This window comes from Salminus brasiliensis, chromosome 14 (genome assembly GCF_030463535.1).
Source record: "Salminus brasiliensis chromosome 14, fSalBra1.hap2, whole genome shotgun sequence".
NCBI lineage: Eukaryota > Metazoa > Chordata > Actinopteri > Characiformes > Bryconidae > Salminus > Salminus brasiliensis.
In genome coordinates this window covers 1,080,039-1,100,374 of record NC_132891.1, presented here as the reverse complement: position 1 = coordinate 1,100,374, position 20,336 = coordinate 1,080,039, and the positions used below count along the sequence as shown (strand labels likewise).

General features: G+C 39.8%; 1 protein-coding gene across 8 annotated transcripts in view; it reads left to right on the top strand.

Annotated features, from left to right (window-relative positions):
• The first annotated feature begins 5,252 nt into the window (after positions 1–5,252).
• Positions 5,253–20,336, top strand: part of l1camb (L1 cell adhesion molecule, paralog b) — a 71,822-nt gene continuing 56,738 nt past the window's right edge. For 7 of the 8 annotated variants that reach the window (XM_072696041.1, XM_072696047.1, XM_072696044.1 and 4 more), the window contains exon 1: positions 9,942–10,079. The gene's annotated coding sequence lies outside the window, so the exon portion shown is untranslated. Of the gene's footprint in view, positions 5,270–9,941; positions 10,080–20,336 lie in introns of those variants that run through there. The other variant, XM_072696042.1, reaches the window with a different exon arrangement.

The following is a 20,336-nucleotide window of genomic DNA, read 5'->3' as shown; positions in this document are numbered from 1 at the left end:
GATTTAAACACCAATGATTTACACACCAATGATTTAAACACCAATAATTTAAATGCCAATAATTTGAACACCAATGATTTAAACACCAATGATTTACACACCAATGATTTAAACACCAATAATTTAAATGCCAATAATTTAAATGCCAATAATTTGAACACCAATGATTTAAACATCAATGATTTACACACCAATGATTTAAACACCAATAATTTAAATGCCAATAATTTGAACACCAATGATTTAAACATCAATGATTTAAACACCAATGATTTAAACACCAATGATTTAAACACCAATAATTTAAATGCCAATAATTTAAATGCCAATAATTTGAACACCAATGATTTAAACACCAATGATTTACACACCAATGATTTAAACACCAATAATTTAAATGCCAATAATTTGAACACCAATGATTTAAACACCAATGATTTAAACACCAATAATTTAAATGCCAATAATTTAAATGCCAATAATTTGAACACCAATGATTTAAACATCAATGATTTACACACCAATGATTTAAACACCAATAATTTAAATGCCAATAATTTGAACACCAATGATTTAAACACCAATAATTTAAATGCCAATAATTTGAACACCAATGATTTAAACACCAATGATTTAAACACCAATGATTTAAACATCAATCATTTAAACACCAATGATTTAAACACCAATGATTTAAACACCAATAATTTAAACACCAATGATTTAAACATCAATGATGTTTTTGTTTAAATATCACTTTTATCTTTCCACAAATTATAAAAAAAATTAAAATAGAAAATAATTTGTTTTTTTCTTATTAAAGAAAATCTGATTATTAGAAACTGTATTTCAAGAAAATAAACAAATAGGAGAAATAGTTTTTTAAAGATACTGTTTGATAAAATGTTTGTTTTTAAGAAATGTAGTTGTTATTTACAAAAATACCAATGAAAAACAGGGCATTTAAAGGCATTTCTTTGAAAAAACAGGGAATTGTTAGTTAATTATTTAAAAAAAAGTTAATTATTTTATGTAATGTATGTTTCTGAAAACATAGAAATAGAGCAATTATTTTACAATACTATGTTTATAATTATTTTTGCAATACCAGCAATTATTGTGAGAAATTAAGTCATCAATGTGTTTGAAGAAATTCTATAATTAGGTTATTTGTGTAAGAAGACATTTGCTGGTTCGAATCCCAGGTCACGCTTCTGCCATCAGCGGCTGCAGCCTGAGAGAGCACAATAGGCCTGACTGTCTCCGGGTGGGTAGATGGCTTAGTCTCTCTCTCCACATCACTTCAGTGTGATGCTGGCCAGCACAGAACTGTGAAGTTAAATGTTAACCAAACCGGTTGACCAGCTTGACTAACTTGATTGACCTGCTTGACCACACTAGTCCACCAGTATGACCAGCTTGACTAAATTGATTGACCAGCTTGACCACACTAGTCCACCAGTATGACCAGCTTTACAACCAACCTGCACCTGCATGTCAATCATGCTGGTGGACCAGTTAAACCATCAAACTCAACACTTGTAAACATAGGCCTACCATATCCTGACCAAGAGCTTGACCAGTTGTTTACCAGTACACGGTCTGATTTCACCTGGATTTCAGGTTGGACCCTCAAAGATCAGCTTAGACCACCTGAAGCTCTTGGGGTGGACTCCTGAGCAGAGTAGTTACTGGCCAGTAAGCAGGTCAACAGTTTCTGCACATTTTACAGCAGTGTTTTTACAGTGCGGGACAGCAGGTGTTTTGTTGTGGTGTTAGCAGTAGCATGGCTAGCATGCTAAAATGTGCACATACCACAGAACAGGTCTGATTCCTGTTAACTGCTAACTGCTAACTGCTAACTGCTAACTGCCACTCTCCTGAGTCACATTCAGAGGACACGGCCTCGCTGAGGGGGCTTCAGTGACATTAGCGTGAAACTGAGTCATAATGCATCAAATCTGGGGAATAAATTACGTGACGGGGGGATGAGATTCATACTGGAGCTGCACTCAGTCTCAGTCGTACGTCTGAGGGGTTAAAGTGAGCCTGAAGGAAAAGCAGAACTGAAACCCAGCAGCCGTCAGTTTTAGCTCCAGTATCGCTCTTCCTTTCTTTTTCTGACACAAGGTGACGCTTTAGCGGAACTGCGGCGTGAAGCAGCAGGAACACAGTTTCGAGGACGGAGCTGATTTTCCGTAAAAACCTGCTGCTTTTACGGGTCAGCACTGCGACCTTTTGTCAGAATTTGTTCGGCCTATAGCCATGTGCAAAGGTTTGGGCACCCCTATCAAACTGGCATACACATGTTGTTGTTGATGCTCTGAGAGTAAACAAGCTGTAATCTTTGTATATGCTAGATTTTATATTTCATATTTCCTAGAGCTGGGCAGTGTGACGATATTTTATCATACCGTGATCAATTTTATTATCGTGATAATAATAAGCTTTTCCAATCATAGTGCTTAATCAACACTGATCAGCAGCAGGCTTCATTACTAACAGTGTGATTAGACTGGGTTCATTAGATGAAGAGCAGCAGATGAATTTTTTATTAAACATAATAGTTTATAAGAATCTGTCGCTACTGATGTTTTTAGTCTGTGATTATATGTATCGTCATAAATATCGAGTATCGCAAAAAAAACGTCTGTAAATATCGTGATATAGTATTTTTACCATATCGCCCAGCCCTGATATTTCCCCATATAACAAATTGGGTTAGTGTGTATTAAACTGTCTGTAATAATAAATAATAAAGAAATATGCACAAATGGTACTACCATTATATTATATATACTACTATTATTATATATTATACTACATTTAACATTTACATTTAAGTCATTTGCTATTTACCCAAGAATAACCTCAGCTAGTTTGAATAGACTAATAATTCAAAGATCCTCTAAGTCAATAAGGTGACCATACTGGGGGTTACCTAAACTTTTGCACACAACTGTACATTAAGGTTCCTTTATATATATAGTTTAGCATGTGTTCTGCATATCAGTAATACTTACTGAGGAACTGATGACCTTCAAAAGGACTTCCCCTTTAATATAACTGCAGGGGGGAGTGGAAGCCATAGAGGAGGAAGAGGAGGAAGAGGAGGACAGTTTCAGTCTTACTGCTTTTTTTGTCTCCACTTCGTCACAAGTGCAGTAGTGAAACCAGCCAGGTCTGAGGTGTAGGTGTGAGGTGTAGGTGTGAGGTCTAGGTGTGAGGTGTAGGTGTGAGGTCTAGGTGTGAGGTGTAGGCCGTGTGGAGGTTAAGGTAAGTGGTGCTAATGTTCTCTGCTCTGGGGTGTATATGTTGGGGGTCTTTTTGTACAGTAGAGCATTTTTGGCACAAAAAACATCTCCAGAATAACCACTGGGGGGCAGCACTGCACCAACGCTGAGGTAATGCAGGCACTGTTAAAAAAGGTTGGCATGAAGGGATCTTTGGACAGAGAAACAGAACGGCCAGTACTGGTTCTTTAAGGGTTCTTTAGTAAAGACAACTCTTTCCTCTAATCCTTCTAAAGAACTGACCACTCAAACAAGCTTCTCAATGGTTCTTTTCCTGAGAACCTTAGTTTGTTCAATGTAAGACTCTAAACCTGGAGATTGTGGACTCTGTGGTGTGTTTAGGGTCAGTGTCCTGCTGGAGAAGGTATTTTACAGATGGTGAGATGTTTGATGGTTGCTTCCAGAAAGTCCCTCTATTCTTCCCTCTAGTGATTATATGTATCCTCATAAATATTGTGTATTGCAAAAAACGTCTTTAAATATCATGATATAGTATTTTTACCGTATCGCCTAGCTATAATATTTCCCCATATAACAAATTGAGTTAGTGTGTATTAAACTGTACAGTAATAATAAATAATGAAGACAATATACATGGTGCTACCATTATATTATATATACTACTATTATTATATATTATACTACATTTAACATTTACAATTAAGTCATTTGCAAAAGGCATTTAGCAGATGCTCTTATGTTCCCAGTGAAATGTTCCCAGTGCCACTGGCTGCAGCACAACCCAAATGCATGATCCATCCACCCCAGTGATGAACAGTTGGAGAGGTGTTCCTTTTTTAGGAATTCTGCTCCATTTTTCACCAGTCATAACTAACTGCTCATTCTAGTGTCTAAGCTTAGAGATATCTTTGAATTTTAGTCTATTCTAACTAGCTGAGGTTATTCTTGAGTAAATAGCAAAGCACTTGTAAGTCGTTCTAGATAAGAGCGTCTGCTAAATGCCTTAAATGTAAATGTTAAATATAAATTCCAGCCAAAAACGTCTGTTTAAACCCCTTGAACCCCGGGGTTATTATTCAGTTATTAATCCTAAAGCAACCGGAGGGTCGCTGGTTCGAACCCGGAGCTCTCTCCGGGTGTGTAGCTGGCTCAATCTCTGGCGCTTTCCTCCAAGCACCTTGGTTACACAGTGCCATTGCATTGGCGGCAGTTGGAAGAGACTCGGTGGCTGGCATGTATCGTATGAGGCATTTATCAGTCCTCACCCTCCCTCCCAGAGTCGGGAGCATTACATGTGATAGGCAGAGAGCACTAACAAGGGTTGGATCTAAAATTAGGGAGGAAAATTGGGTGAAAAAAGAATAAATAATAATAATAAAAAAAAAACGGTTGTGAATTCTTTGGTAGCTGTTTGGTATGGCCTATCTTGAGGAGTCCCACAGGGTTCTATTTTGGGGCCTAATGTGATGAAGTGTGGGCTCACACTCAGGGTCTAAGGGGTTGTCATGCAAAGGTTCCATCCCAATGTCGTTCAAATGGGTTCTTTCATGGCCTGGCTCAGACACTTTATAGCATTTGTTTTGTTAGCCTGCTGAAACCAGCCCCTCACATGCGTTTGAATGGAGCTGCAGTCATTCTCAAAACCCTCCAGTTTCTGAGAGCGTCAGAGCGTTCTTCTCAAAATGTCACATTTTAGTCGTACAGTATGAGGCAGTCACATTCACCATTCAGGCCCGTCTCTGAAGTGCTGGATTGTTCTCCCCTGGTTCTGCTGGGTTGTGTAAATCACAGCACGGTCTTTAAATCGTTCCCGTCTGCTGAGTCACTCTTCCTGAAAGTGAGTTAATGGAGGAGGGTCCAGCGCAAAGAGCAGCTCGGAAAAACACACAGATGTCACAATCAGATCGTCCAGCTGCGGGAGACCAGCGGAAAACATCACTGCAGAAGAGCGAGGGATATACAGGGCCGTCAGCGAGACACGGAGACGGGAGTCCCATCAGGAGCCTGTGCTGAAGGTGAGAGTGAGTCTGTTTAGGGTGATATTACTGATCTATAATCAATAACAAAGACCTTATTTACTTCAAATAGAGCCGATACGAGGTAGATCTGTCTGTCTGTCAGCATGTTGGTCTGTCACCCATCCATCCAACCTCCCATCTGTCTGTCTATTTATCTATCAGTCTACACTGTATGTCCAAATGTTTGTGGACACCCCTTCTAATGAATACATTCAGCTACTTTAAGCTGCACCCATTGCTGACACAGATGTGCAAATGCACACACACAGCTTGTCTAGTCCCTGTAGAGAAGAAGTACTGCCAATAGAATAGGACTCTCTGGAACAGATCAACATCATGACCCTATTGGCTCCATGCTGCCTAATAATGCCAGGCGTGGGCTAGAGGGGTCTAAAGCCCCCCAGCATTGAGGAGCTGTGGAGCAGTGGAGGAGCTGTGTTCTCTGGAATGATGGTGGAGGAGCTCCATCCAGTACTTTTGATTGGGATGATTGAGTTGGGATCATTCAACATCCTGGCCTCACTAACAAACACTCTTGTGACTAATTGCAATCAAATCCTCACAGCAATGCTCCTCCTCCAAAATCTAGTAGAAAGTCTTCTTCTCTGGACAGTAGAGACAGTCACTCCAACAGAAGCAGGGTCAGCTCTTTTAATGCCCTTGATTTCAGAAGAAGCAGTGAACGAGCAGGTGTCCCAATACTTTTGTCCATTTAGTGTGTCTATCTATTTATCTATGTATCTGTCTCTCTACCTGTGCGCCTGTCTGTCTCTCTGTGTGATATGAGTAGAGTAGTGGGGAGGCAGTGGGGAGAGGAGGGGGTGCACCAGCGATGGCTGTCCCGTTTAAGCAGGTGGTCTTTGTAGGTATTGATCTCTGCTTCTGTTATGGTAAGTGAATTACTGTTGGGGGGGTGGGGGGGGGGGGGGGGTCAGACGCTCGGCTCTACAGATGAAACCCTGTCAGTCTGACAAGAGTGTGGAAATTCAATTGAAGAGAGATCAGTGTAGATCTGAGAGAGAGATGGGAGATGGGAGATGGGATGGAGATGGGAACACTGTATAGCTGACCCGCTCTGCCAATCCTGTGTAACAGAAAGAGGGTATAAATATATTAATAGCTGGATATATTTGGGTTATTGTCATTAAACCAATAAACAAACTGATAAACTGAACAGTGACTCAAAATCCATGCATTAATACTTTTACAATATAATTTTACAATCTTTTTACCTTTTAGATAAATGTTTAAATAAATAAATAAAAATATATAATTGACCATACTATACTGTCATATACGTGTCATTTCTTTTATGCATTAAATATTTCAGATGATTTATTATTTAATTATTTTTGCCTTTAATTTTATAATTATGAATAATATATTATAAATTATTAAATACATATAAAATATGGTATCTGCTTATTTTAATTTAGTACACACTAAAAAAGGGTTCTTCAAGGGTCTATCTAAATTAATCTTTGATTAATTCAAGCGTAGAACCTCGTCTCTATGGTTCTTTCTGGAACCTTTATAAACTATTTCAACGTGACGCGAACACACAGGGTTCCACTAATGTCACCTTTGTCAAAGAACCTTTGTGTCAGTACTCTAAAGAACCCTTTTGGCTTATCTAATCAAGCTAATCAGGTGTTTGGAAAGTGAGGTTTCCAGGGTTCTGTGGGTTCTGTGGGTTCTATGGGCCATACACTGTCTACCTTCACAATATGCCTCTATAGAACATCACACCCCCCCACCCCTCACACCCCCCCCCCCCCCCCCCACACACACACACACACACACAGAGGGAGACTGGTAGCGGTCATGGCTATTATCCACTGGACACAGGAGTGACTGGTTGCCGTGGAAACAATCCTATTGACCACACCCAGGTCCACGGCGTCCTCGTAACAACGGACAGCTCCAGGCAGGACGTGAGCCGGAGTCGTCTTCATCTAAAGCGTAAAATTAAATTCACACCTGATTGATGGTAAAGTAATCGCTCTAATCAGAGACTCGACCTGCAGCACCGGTCAGTGGTCAGTCTTTAGAGAACCTTTAAAATGCTTCTATATGCACTCTATGTGTGGAATAAGTTCTAGATAGTACTAGTATAGTAAAAGTGTTATTTGAAGTAGTGTACTATAGCATAACCCCATCTGTCCTCTATAGCTGCTACGTATATTTTCTATGCAGAACCATCTACAAGAACGTTTCTTGTATTTCAAGAACCAGTCAGAGAACTATTTAGCTGTTAAACTGGTTCTTTGAGTTGTCAGAGTCGTAGAAAGAGCAATTGCCTTCAGTGAAGAACCTTGAGTGTAGCACCAAAAATTTATTTGAAGAATAAGCAAAGGAACCATTTAAGCTTTGAAGTGGTTCTTTGAGTTGTCATGGTTCTATGTTCTATAAAGAATCATTGCTGTTGTAATTTGTTGTAGTAAGTGTGTAGCACCAAAAAAGGTTCCACTATTGTTAGAAATCAGAGAACCTTTCAGTACTAAATGGAACCGTACTATCTAAATCCTCCACCACAAAGCAGCAGGCTCCTTGAAGGTTCCTCCCACCTCACTGGGCGGTAGTTTCACTGGTTCTAAATAAGGTTCTATAAAGAACCAACAACAAGAACATTTCCTTTTGAAGCCCAAACCAAAGAACCATTTAAATGTATAAATGGCTTTTTGAGTTGTCATGGTTAGTGAAGAACCCTTGAGAAAACATTTTCTAAGAAAGTAGCATTAAAAAGGTTCCACAGTTGTCAGAGAACCTCTTTTCAGTAATATATAGAACCTTTAGAACCTTTAGAACCTGCTTTTGTCAGAAGAAAAGGTCTTTAATCAGGGAAATCTGGCTCTAGAGATGCTGACAGCACATCTAGTACGGGTTCCGTTCCTGAATCAGAGCAGAGTGCCACCTTAACATCATCATCGGGTTCTCTGATCCACCCGTACCACAGCCTCTCCAAGCTGCTGGTGTCTCTATCTGACATGCAGATGTGACAGACAGATCCCTCACCCTGCACTGGGTCTGGTGACGGCCGTCACCCTGGCAGTATTGATTAATTAAGGAAATGGACGAGTAACAAAAGCCAGCAAAACTACCAGTCAGTCCTCAGGCCAGGAGCTAATAGAGGGCTGTGACCCCCGCGCCGGCCTTTCTGTCCATTTTTATTCCACCAACTGGACCAGAGAATAGCGGAGTCCGTGGGCATCGGCCCCCTGAGCACGGCCCATCTGTCCCGCTAAAGGAGAGGGAGGGGGTGGGGCAGGGTAGGGCGGGGCTGCTGACGGCCTTTACTGTAGCAGTGTGGGGATTTAGGGGTTAGTCCTACTGACCTGCTGTGACTGAAATAACGAAGGTGATTGATTTTATATGTGACAGTCTGAATGAGGGTCTGGACCCCTTCCCCTTATACAGCATTATACATCTCTGTTAAAGCCAAAAGCTTGTATCTCCAGAGCAGTAGCTTTAGAGGAGGAGCATGTACAGGAGGAGCATGTTTGGAGCATTTCTATTGGTCAATATATATAAACACACAACATATAAAATAAACAGAAGCGTATCATACAGGAGGGACTATATGTATATATATATATATATATATATATATATATATATATATATATATATATATATATATATATATATATAAATGAAAGTAGCACTTAATTATTTAATAATTACAAAAAACAAACAAATAAATAAAAGCTCTAAATAATAAATATTTTTATTTGGAATTTAGGGGAAATGTCCATGGTTTAGAAACACGTCCACTCCATACAAATGAAAGTCCAGATGCTGATTGTGTTGATTTGGGGAGGGGGGGGGGTTATACTGAATTTGAACAATTTAATTGACTATTAGTATAAAACCACTGTGTATATGAATTTATTACAGTATGTTCTATACTGTTCTACAATATACTGGCAGTTTAGAGCTATATACTTCTCCTTGTGGATCATGAATGAATGCAGGGAGTTTTGAGGTTGAGTTTGGCCCACAAATGTAGGTTGTGTTGATTTGTATGTGATTATAGTCATTTATAATTAATTATAATAGCGTTATTATAATAAACAATTAATAAATAATGAAGAGTGGCCGATTTTTTTTGGCCAAAACAGCTCCACCCACAACCAAAACCACAATATTGCATATAGATATTTTGGAGATATTCTGACAATAGTAACAGCATATTTATATTTCAGACATACAAATACAGAAATGCAAAATTCAGTTTGAATGTGCAGTGTGTGTGTGTGTGTGTGTGTGTGTGTGTGTGTGTGTGTGTGTGTGTGTGTGTGTAAGGCTCCAGTATGACGGTGTTAAGACGGGGGTTATGAATGCATTATAAAATAAACAGCAGAAATCAAACAAATAGGAGGTGTTTATTGTTGGGTTTAGGAAATCCTCCTCATCACCCTGGAGGAAGATCATCAAAGAGCATGGCTGGAGCTCACCAGCAGCCGGGGAAGGGAGGGGCCGGCTGGTACAAAGAGAGAGAGAGAGAGAGAGAGAGAGAGAGAGAGAGAGAGGTGATGTCATCTCTAGTGAGAGGCGAATCAGAAAATGGAAAGGAGGGTGGGGAGGAGAGAGAGCGGGGGATGCTGAAGAGAGAGAGAGAGAGAGAGAGAGAGAGAGAGAGAGAGAGAGAGAGAGAGGGTGTGTTTTTTCCATCACTGCAGCATCACAGCAGAAGGTGCAATCTACCCATTGGATGGTGGGGAGGAGAGAGAGAGAGAGAGAGAGAGAGAGAGAGAGAGAAAGGTGTGTCTCACTAGCAGAGAGAAAGGACAGTATACCTATAAAGGTAAGGCCAGCTCTGATTACTGCCTATAAAACAATGGCTGTGAGTGTGAGTGTGAGTGTGTGTGTGTGTGTGTGTGTGTGTGTGTGTGTGTGTGAGTGTGAACAAAGTAGGTGCTAAGTATCCTAGCGAACACCTCTTTGATGTGTGTGTGTGTGTGTGTTAAGCATGGGCTTGGCACTCCGTAGAAGCATACTGTGTATATATGTGTGTGTGTGTGTGTGTGTGTGTTTATGTGTGAATATGTACTCTTTGGCTAATAATAGACAATAATGTGTATTCTGTGGGTAATTATAGTTAATATTATGTATTTTATGAGCAATAATGGTTAATATGCACATTTATAAATCATAATAATAATAATCTACGGCTTAAATAGTTATTATGTGGCTTAAACTGGTAACGGTGTGTATGTGTGCTGCAGATTGTCAATAATCCGTATTGTTTGGCTAATAATGGTTATAAAATATGTATTTCATGATTAATAATGGTAATAATGTGTATTATGTGACTAAGGATGGTTATAAAAATTGCATAATATGAGTAATAATGGTTAAAATGGTCAATAATGTGTCTTACAATAGTAAGTAAGGTGTAGCCTGTGGATAATAACAGTATCAGTGTGAGATCAGAGGAGAAATATGGCAATAATTTTCACTAAACACAGAAATATTAGCATAAAATCAGCATTTATCATAAATGATGTTCTGTATTTAAGAACTGGAAGGTGACACACTCCGCTTAAGTTGGTCTTGGGCGAGAGAGCATGCATGCATGTGTGTGTGTGAGGCAGAGAGAGAGGCGTAGGCTTGGCCCGCCATGGAGGTGTATTGTGTGTATGGCGTGCTGTAGTGCAGGGTGAGCGGGTATAGAAGGGAAATGGTGTGAGTGTGTGTGTGTGTGTGTGTGTGTGTGTGGGTGTGAGTGTGTGTGTGTGTGTGTTTCCAGATCTCTGTACACTGTAAACTCTCTCTCTCAGGCTGGGCGAGAGAGATTGAGTTTGGTCCACCCTTTATTTAGCTGCCCGTCCCTCACTTTCTGCACATGGTCAGAATATACACTCCCACGTTCACTCTGAAGAGTGAGTTCAGGAGTGTCTCTGGGAGCTGATGTGGTATGTCCTCTCACTGTAGAGCTGACGGCGGCGCTAACGGGGGTTTTGGGCCCCACAACTCCAACAATTCTGCCAATATTAATATTATTAATATTAATACAATGTTTCAGGGCCCCTGTCAGTCACAGGCCCTTAGAATTACACCCCCCCCCCATACTAACCCCTGAGAACTGACACACATTTCTAACACTGGTCTTTAATGTATGCAGTTCGGAGTACAGTGAACAGTCCAGCTGTGCTTACAGACCGGCCGCACGGCCCCGTAATCAGCCCCAGCGTTAATATCCAGATTATATAATAGGAGATAATACGAGCAGCACAGACGGGTTCATCTTACAGTAATCCAGCTGAACTAAATCAACCTGAACTTGATCAATAATCAGGGCTAGTTTACAGACAGTTTCAGAGTCTTCAAACTTAAGATAAATAGTCAATAATCAATAATCCTCGTCAGAAATGTCTTTCTTAAGAAAAATTCCACAATCCAGCAGCAGTGTGAAGAAATCCCAGACTGTAAGAGAGGTCAGAAGGTCGGCGTCTAAACCGATCAGTTATATATTAAGTTACAGAATTAATGTCTTTAATTAATTTAGCCTTCATTTGAAAGTGCTGTCAGTCGGCTGGTTCTAGATCTGATTTACTGGAATGTTCTAATGCTTAGTTTCACTCAAATTCACCTGAATAATGAAAATGATAAAGGTTTTGTTTATTGTTTATTTTTACAAAAAATAATAACAAAGAAAATGTACTGGAATAATGAAAATTTAAATGTTATTACAAATTGTATTACATTTAATTTAATTAAATTCTAAATGTTTCTAAATTATTAAATTATTAATACAAATGGTATAAAAATGACCTGAATAATGAAAATGATAATGGTGTATTATTGTTTATTGTTAATTTTTACAACAATAAGTAAACAATTACATCTTTCTCATGTTTATGTGTTTTTAAATAATTGCTGTTTGGAATTTCCTAATCTTTAGGGAAGCATTTTGGGGGTTTAATACCTGCCTCCACTAAGCTGCTACTGTTCGGCCTTAACCCTCTTAACCCTTCAGGGGGCGCTGTTGCATGTCTGACCCTGTGCTCTGATCCTGGCTTTCTAATTTGTACAAGTTTCTCCCTCCACTTTACCATTTATACAGCAGGAGATCAAACATCCATACAGGAGATGATATTAATACGCACTGATCAATACTCTGCCTCTCCAGCTTTCAGGTATTGGGTATGGATGATGCTGCAGGCGGCCTTTACCTGCCTTTAACATCGGCTATAGAGATGCATTAAATTGTGATTAGCTCTTTACTGCCTCGCTTAGCTCCTCACTGCCTCGCTTAGCTCCTCACTGCCTCAATTAGCTCCTCACCGCCTCTGTTTTAAACCCTCACTACCTCTATTAACTCCTCACTGCCTCTATTAACTCCTCACTGCCTCTATTAACTCCCCACTGCCTCGCTTAGCTCCTCACTGCCTCAATTAGCTCCTCACCGCCTCTGTTTTAAACCCTCACTACCTCTATTAACTCCTCACTGCCTCTATTAACTCCCCACTGCCTCGCTTAGCTCCTCACTGCCTCGCTTAGCTCCTCACTGCCTCAATTAGCTCCTCACCGCCTCTGTTTTAAACCCTCACTACCTCTATTAACTCCTCACTGCCTCTATTAACTCCCCACTGCCTCGCTTAGCTCCTCACTGCCTCGCTTAGCTCCTCACTGCCTCAATTAGCTCCTCACCGCCTCTGTTTTAAACCCTCACTACCTCTATTAACTCCTCACTGCCTCTATTAACTCCCCACTGCCTCGATTAGCTCCTCACTGCCTCTGTTTTAAACCCTCACTACCTCTATTAACTCCTCACTGCCTCTATTAACTCCTCACTGCCTCTATTAACTCCCCACTGCCTTGATTAGCTCCTCACTGCCTCTGTTTTAAACCCTCACTGCCTCTATTAACTCCCCACTGCCTCGATTAGCTCTTCACTGCCTCAATTTGCTATTCACTGTATTCTAAACAGGTAAGGTTCTACAGAATGTGGTTCTTCTGTGGCATCATTCAAAGAACCTTTTGTAAAAGCTTTATTTTTTAATAAAGCTTTATTCTTTATATATTTTTTTTACTTTTTTATTACTATTGTTTTATTCGACTAATTATGATATCTGGTTTCATATAATATATTTTGATATAATATAAACTAAAATAAATAATAAATAAATAAATAAATAATATAAATAATAAAGTTATTAAAGTTATTAGTTATTATTTAGTCAGTGCTGTATGTACAGTTTATCAACAGAAAGAATTAAAAATAGTAACGAGTGGATGAACGGGTGAGCGGGTGAACGGATGCAATCTCCCGCCAGTCATGTGCGGAGAGCCGCTGGGCCTTTAGTGGCTTTGACAGCATTTCCACTCACATCAGACCCTCACCTGTGAAGAGTGACTGCAGGACGGCTGGAGAACCGGTCCAGCTAAACCCACCACTTACTCACTGAACATCAGAAGACAAGGCTGGTCCATATTAGCTGAGGATACCACTTATGGACAAAAGTATTGGGACATTTTAATGGATTATTTGAAGTAATACAAATGTCCACTAATTAGCATAAATACATAAATGGCATAATGCTAATCAGTGTGTACTGCCTTCCATTCATTGTTAGCAACATTAGCATGTTAAGTTCAGCAACAGATCAGTGCAGTGTGTTTTAACTTTGGGGACATTTTTCCTCTTTTTCATTTTTTATCCCCAAATCCTTCCTTTCTCGCTCTTCACCTCAAACTCTGTCCACCTCTTTGTATTCGTCGGCTTCTGAACCCCGCTCCCATTTCCTCTGACAGAATGAGGCCTTTATGCTGAAGTATGAGGGGAATTCGCTCTCTCTCACCACAGCGGTGGAGTTCAGTTTGGAAGACAGACGGCTGTTTGAGGCGCGTTGTTTAATTCATCATTGAAATCTGTTTTTCAACTATTTCAAACTATTCAAGCAGAAACACTATATCTTATCTTATATCTTCAGCTTATACACTGTATGTCCACAGACTTGTGGACGACTTAAGCTGCACCCTTGGGCTAGTAGAGGGGTATAAAGCCCCCCAGCATTGAGGAGCTGTGGAGCAGTGGAGGAGCTGTGTTCTCTGGAATGATGGTGGAGGAGCTCCATCCAGTACTTTTAGATGGGATGAGTTGGGGATGATGAGGTGGGGGGGTGATCATCATCCAACATCCTGACCTCACCACGAATGCTCTTGTGTCTGAATGCAATCCAATCCTCACAGCAATGCTGAATAAGCAGGTGTCCCAATACTTTTGTCCATATAGTGTATCTTCAGCTCATATCTTCCAGTGTTCAGCTGTTATCTTCTAATGTGTAATATGGAGATCATATCCAGCATGGTTATCTCTCTGAGAGGTTATTTAAGCAGGGTGGGGATGTAAAAGCAGCCCCGGGGGGGATGGGGGAGTGTGGGGGCGTGATTGGGGTGATAGAGGTCACACCCCTGCAGCACTTCAGGATGAATTGACTTGCTCCTGCAGTAACCTTCAGAGTAAATCACCTCAGACACGCCTTCTTCATAACGGCTTCATATGAGCTTGGAAATGTAAACATATACTTTTATTTTTATGTTTTTTAAATATTTATTATATATTAAATATATATATATAATAGTTTATTATAATAGCTTACAATTATTGGAGGGAATTTATGTAATCAGGGTGTTTTCAAGCTTATGGAGGTCACAGAGGTCCACAATAATAATAATAATAATAATAATAATAATAATAATAATAATAATAATCATTATTATTATTATTATTATTATTATTATTATTATTATTATTATTATAAAGACTTTAATATGTATCATAACTTTTTCATTCCCAAGGATACTCTGCAATCAAGTAGTTATGTATATTATTATTATTATTATTATTATTATTATTATTATTATTATTATTATTATTTCAATGCACATACATTTTTTTTTTGGGGGGGGGGCAGCACATATGAGAGGACTAATGATGAATGTGCTTGATAGCCATAAAAACACAAAAGCTGTGTGTGTGTGTGTGTGTGTGTGTGTGTATGTGTGTATGTGTGTGTGTGTGTATGTGTGTGTGTGTGTGTGTGTATGTGTGTGTGTGTGTGTGCGTGCTGAGTGGTTGTACAGCAGACATTTGTTTTCATTTGACTAATTTCTGCTTCCTGTAACAGACGCATGTAAGATTGACCGCTATGACGTGTTCATTAATGCTTAATGAGGGAATCAGTAGTGTTGCTAGTACACACACACACACACACACACACACACACACTTGCAGAAGTAGTCTTGCTCAGTAAATGAGTGTGCTGAGTGTGAATCCACGCTTTAAAGATCTGAACCTCCAGCACTGAAATGAAGAACTCTATAAACCTCAGAATCTGAGACACTGAGACAAGAACCAGACTGTGATGTTCTAGATAATGACTGGAACATTTCCAGAACATCAGGCAGGTCTTGTGGGGTGTTCCTCCCAGTATGCAGTGGTCAGTACCTACCCATAGTGCTCCAAGGAAGGACAACCAGCAAACCGGCGACAGGGTCATGGAGGTCCCACCTCACAACTTACAGGACTTAAAGGAGTTTTGGCACCAGAGACACTCTATGTCCAAATGTTTGTGGACACCCCTTCTAGTGACTGCATTCAGCTACTTTAAGCTGCACCCATTGCTGACACAGATGTGCAAATGCACACACACAGCTTGTCTAGTCCCTGTAGAGAAGAAGTACTGCCAATAGAATAGGACTCTCTGGAGCAGATGAGCATCATGACCCTATTGGCTCCATGCTGCCTAATAATGCCAGGCGTGGGTTAGAGGGGTATAAAGCCCCCCAGTATTGAGTAGCTGTGGAGCAGTGGAGGAACTGTGTTCTCTGGAATGATGGTGGAGGAGCTCCATCCAGTACTTTTGGGATGAGTTGGGGATGATGAGTTGGGGTGGTGATCATCATCCAACATCCTGACCTCACTAATTCTTGTGGTCGGGTGGCTAAATGCAATCAAATCCTCACAGCAATGCTCCTCCAGAATCTAGTAAAAAGAGGCCTACGCAATACTAGGCAGGATACGGTTGATGGGTGTAGAAGCTGGGTGGTGTTGAGTGGTGCTGCTGTGCTGATGCTTCTTCATCTTGAAGATCAGCAAGGTCGAGGGATTAGGCTCAGAGGCGGACACTTGATCTGCATCAGCTGCTCTGAGCGACAGAAACAGGCCGATTAAACAAGCTGATCAGTCAGCTGATTGGCTGATGGGCCTTTAACTCCTTTCAGTTCTGACGGACTTTACTTGCGTTCTTGTAGAACAGCCAAACACAGAGTTCCGGTCCAGTTTACAGGCCTGATCCTATAGGCAGCATGGAGCCAATAGGGTCATGATGTTGATCTGCTCCAGAGAGTCCTACTCTATTGGCAGTACTTCTTCTCTACAGGGACTAGACAAGCTGTGTGTGTGCATTTGCACATCTGTGTCAGCAATGGGTGCAGCTTAAAGTAGCTGAATGCAGTCCTTAGAAGAGGTGTCCACAAACATTTGGACATATACTGCCAAGTCTGTGTGAGCTCTGCTGATCCAGTAGATCCAGAACTGGGATTGAGGGCAGGTGATTCTACTGGTCAATCAGAGTGTCCCAGGGTTCCACCAGGGAACATGTTGGATTTGGACCTGTGCATCCTACAGTGGTCATCCTGGACCTGTGCCTCCTACAGTGGTCATCCTGGACTGTGGGAGTGTCATTGGCTGCATTTTGCATCACAGGAACAGTTTAGAACAAACATTTAATAAAGATTGCAGATGTTGCTATGGAAACAGAAATTATTTTATGAACTATAAACAATTAAACGTTTTATTATCACATCATTAACATTTAATTAACTTAATTCATTTTTTTAATAAGTGATTTATCAACACCGGAAATGTTGCAAAACCCTGCACTGGAAGCCATGAGGAATGTGGTAAAAGACGGTTCTTTAAAGAACCCGTCGGGACTAGCTGCCTGTAAGCTCATAAACTCAATCTCCAAATTAAAGCTTAATGAATCACAGACCCCAAGTTTTGCTGAGGAGACGTGCATTGACAATCATGTATATTGATCATTAATTTATATAGTGACATGGGGGTTCCACTAATCTTTATAAAACTGCTTTTTTAAGTAATATCTAATATTAATAACTAGAAATAATTTCTACACATTTTGACTTGCTGGAAGTCATTTCCTCTACTGAAAGCTGAGGACGTCCGTTAGCTGATTCCTGGTCCTGGTATGAGCAGGCTTCTGGCTCTAACACTCGCCCTGCTCTGCTCACTCCTGCTCACCTCCTTCCTTTCTGTCTGGTCGGCTGCCTCTGCTGCCTCATTGTCTCTCTCCTTCTCTTTCTCTGAATGTCGTCATCTTTCCCAAAGCTCTTCAGCTGCCTCCATTTATTTATAGAACTATGGATTTGGTTTCATTTGCTCAGTGTGGAGGAGCGCTGATGCGGGGGGTTGGGGGGGGGGTGATGTAGAAGATGTTTTTTAAGAAAATACACAGAGAGTATCTGATCTAGCTCATTATGAGATGATGCACCTGTCATTAATCACAAGAGGAATATTATACAGTGGTATTGTCCACCCCTGGGTCCAGCTGTGTGCTCGTGGGAGAGGCCTGTCAGTGTCAGTAGGGAAAGTCTGCGTGAAGTGTTGGAGATCTGCCTCATCACCCCCCCCCCCTCCCTCCCTCCATAACGTAACCTGTCACTCATCATCTGTCATCGAGGCTTTTCCTCTATAATCACATCAGACCATATAAACAAGCCATAAATACGTATCAGCAGTGTCACACACAGCCCGCCGTATTACACACACCAGCCTGTAATCTCCTAAACCCTTTAAACTCTACACCACAAGGATTAAACCTAGTCCCAGACTCTACTGGGTGACATTGTGGCAACAGTGAATCACCACTGACATTCTCTTTAGTCTAGACTTAGACTTAATCTGGGTGTGTATTTACATAAACCTCCTCTCAGAGCTAATATAATCTAATGTAAACAATATAAAGTCCGGTTTAACTAAAAGAAGATTATAGTAATATTAAAGTCAATAGGACTGATATAAACTGTGTGCCTGTAAGAGTCATAGTAGGAACGGAGTCATTCATAGTGGATACTGAATCATTTAGATTAGGTTCTGAACAATTCATAGTGTATATGGAGTAATTCATAGTGGATACTGAATAATTAATAGTAGATACTGATAAACTCATAATGCATAGAATATAATTCATACTTCATACTTCAAACAATTTCCATTGTATAGTGAATAATTCATAGTATATACGGAATAATGCATATTATATACTAAACAGATTATAGTGGATACTGAATCATTTAGATTTGGGTTCTGAACAATTAACATTGTAGTGAATAAGTAACAGCAGAGACTGAATAATGCTTTAAAGATGCTGAATAAGTCACATTATATTCTGAACAAATTATACTGTATAGGACTTAATTTGTAGTAGACACTGAATAATTCATAGTGGATACTGAATAAATCATAATAGATATTGAATAATTCATAATATACACTAAACGATTCATAGTAGATACTGAATAATTCATAGTGGATACTCTGTTTTATAGGAATTCCTATTTTTTATTGTTTATTCAAATTATAATTGTAACTTAACAGCAACAGTTTGTCTTACATCCCCTGAAGAAGTTAATGTGCAGCATATCTACCTCCTCCCTTTCTGCTGGGGAGAGTATTCAGTATGCTGGCTGTATGGAGGATGGGTCCCCTTCTGAGTCTTGGCTCCTTTCGGGGTGCCTCAAGGGTGTACACTGGGTCCCCTTGCATTTTCCTTTCATGTTTTCTTCTCAATATACAGAGGCTTATCTGCATATCTGGAACTGCATATTTAGTTTAGCACATATGAGGAATGGGTTTTCCTGCTCATTATGTTTTGAACTGATATCAAATTATATTATCTACCGAATCATCTCTTCCGCCATGTTAATGAAGTCTGAATCCGCCGAGTCTTTTCTGGCCTGACTTTTCTGTAATGTGCAGATTAATGACTATGATGAGATGAAAGATACATGAGAAAGTCATGCATATAAAAAGGTTAATTAATATCATTAACTGAATGAACCGAATCACCTAATTATAAGTGGGTTTTCACTCTTGATTTGGTGCCAAGTTCAGTGTGATCAATACATCCGAAAGAACAGATCTGAAGAACAGAGATCAGTTTAGGACAAATTACCCCCAATGACTCCATCCAAACCAGCTACAGCCACATAATCAGAGCTGCTGTCTCACATAACAGCTGTGCTGTTTTTGGGTTGGCGTTATAGAAACCGCACTGCCATGCCCTCATATTTTACAGTTCTTTTAGTTTACAAATTACTCAAAAATGCATTTTAAAATTGACAAAAGTGCTGAAAAACTCTACGCTTTAAAAAAGAAAAAATAATAATAATGCAATAATATTGACCACACCCAATTTTCCACAGTTGCGTAGCTTTCAGAATTGTATGAGATAAACCAGGGCCTTATTTAATCACCTTAAGTATTGATGGTAACTTGACCATCTTAGCAAATAAATGTGTACATTAATAAATGAAGTCAATAAATAAATATCTTTGTTCTGTGATGCTTTTGGGAAAGTCAGTATTTAGAACATTTCACTTATTTCAGTCTTTATTTCTCAAAATAGCCCAGGCAGTGGACCCCAAGCTAATGGGTAGTAAAAACACCTTCAGTAAATAAATCACTTATAAATATGAGAAATATCAGACCTTTAGATCATTTCACTTTTCACGTCACTGTCTGAATAACACAGTTATAACGTTTAGTGAGGTCAAAGGTCATATCTAAGGCCTAAATCTGGTCAGAGGTCTGATTTCAGAGATTTAGTACAGGCCTATAGGGTCTAATCTGGAGGTGTCCGTCTGGTCCGTTCCTTTTTTAACACATTGGGCTGCTTCGAGGCCTGTTAATAACAGCAGAGATGTTGCATCATACTGGAATTGTCCGGGACGAAATAACGAATAAATCCATTCTTTCAGTTCTATTAATTTATCGCTTCTAATCAATTGTTATTATTATTATTATTATTAT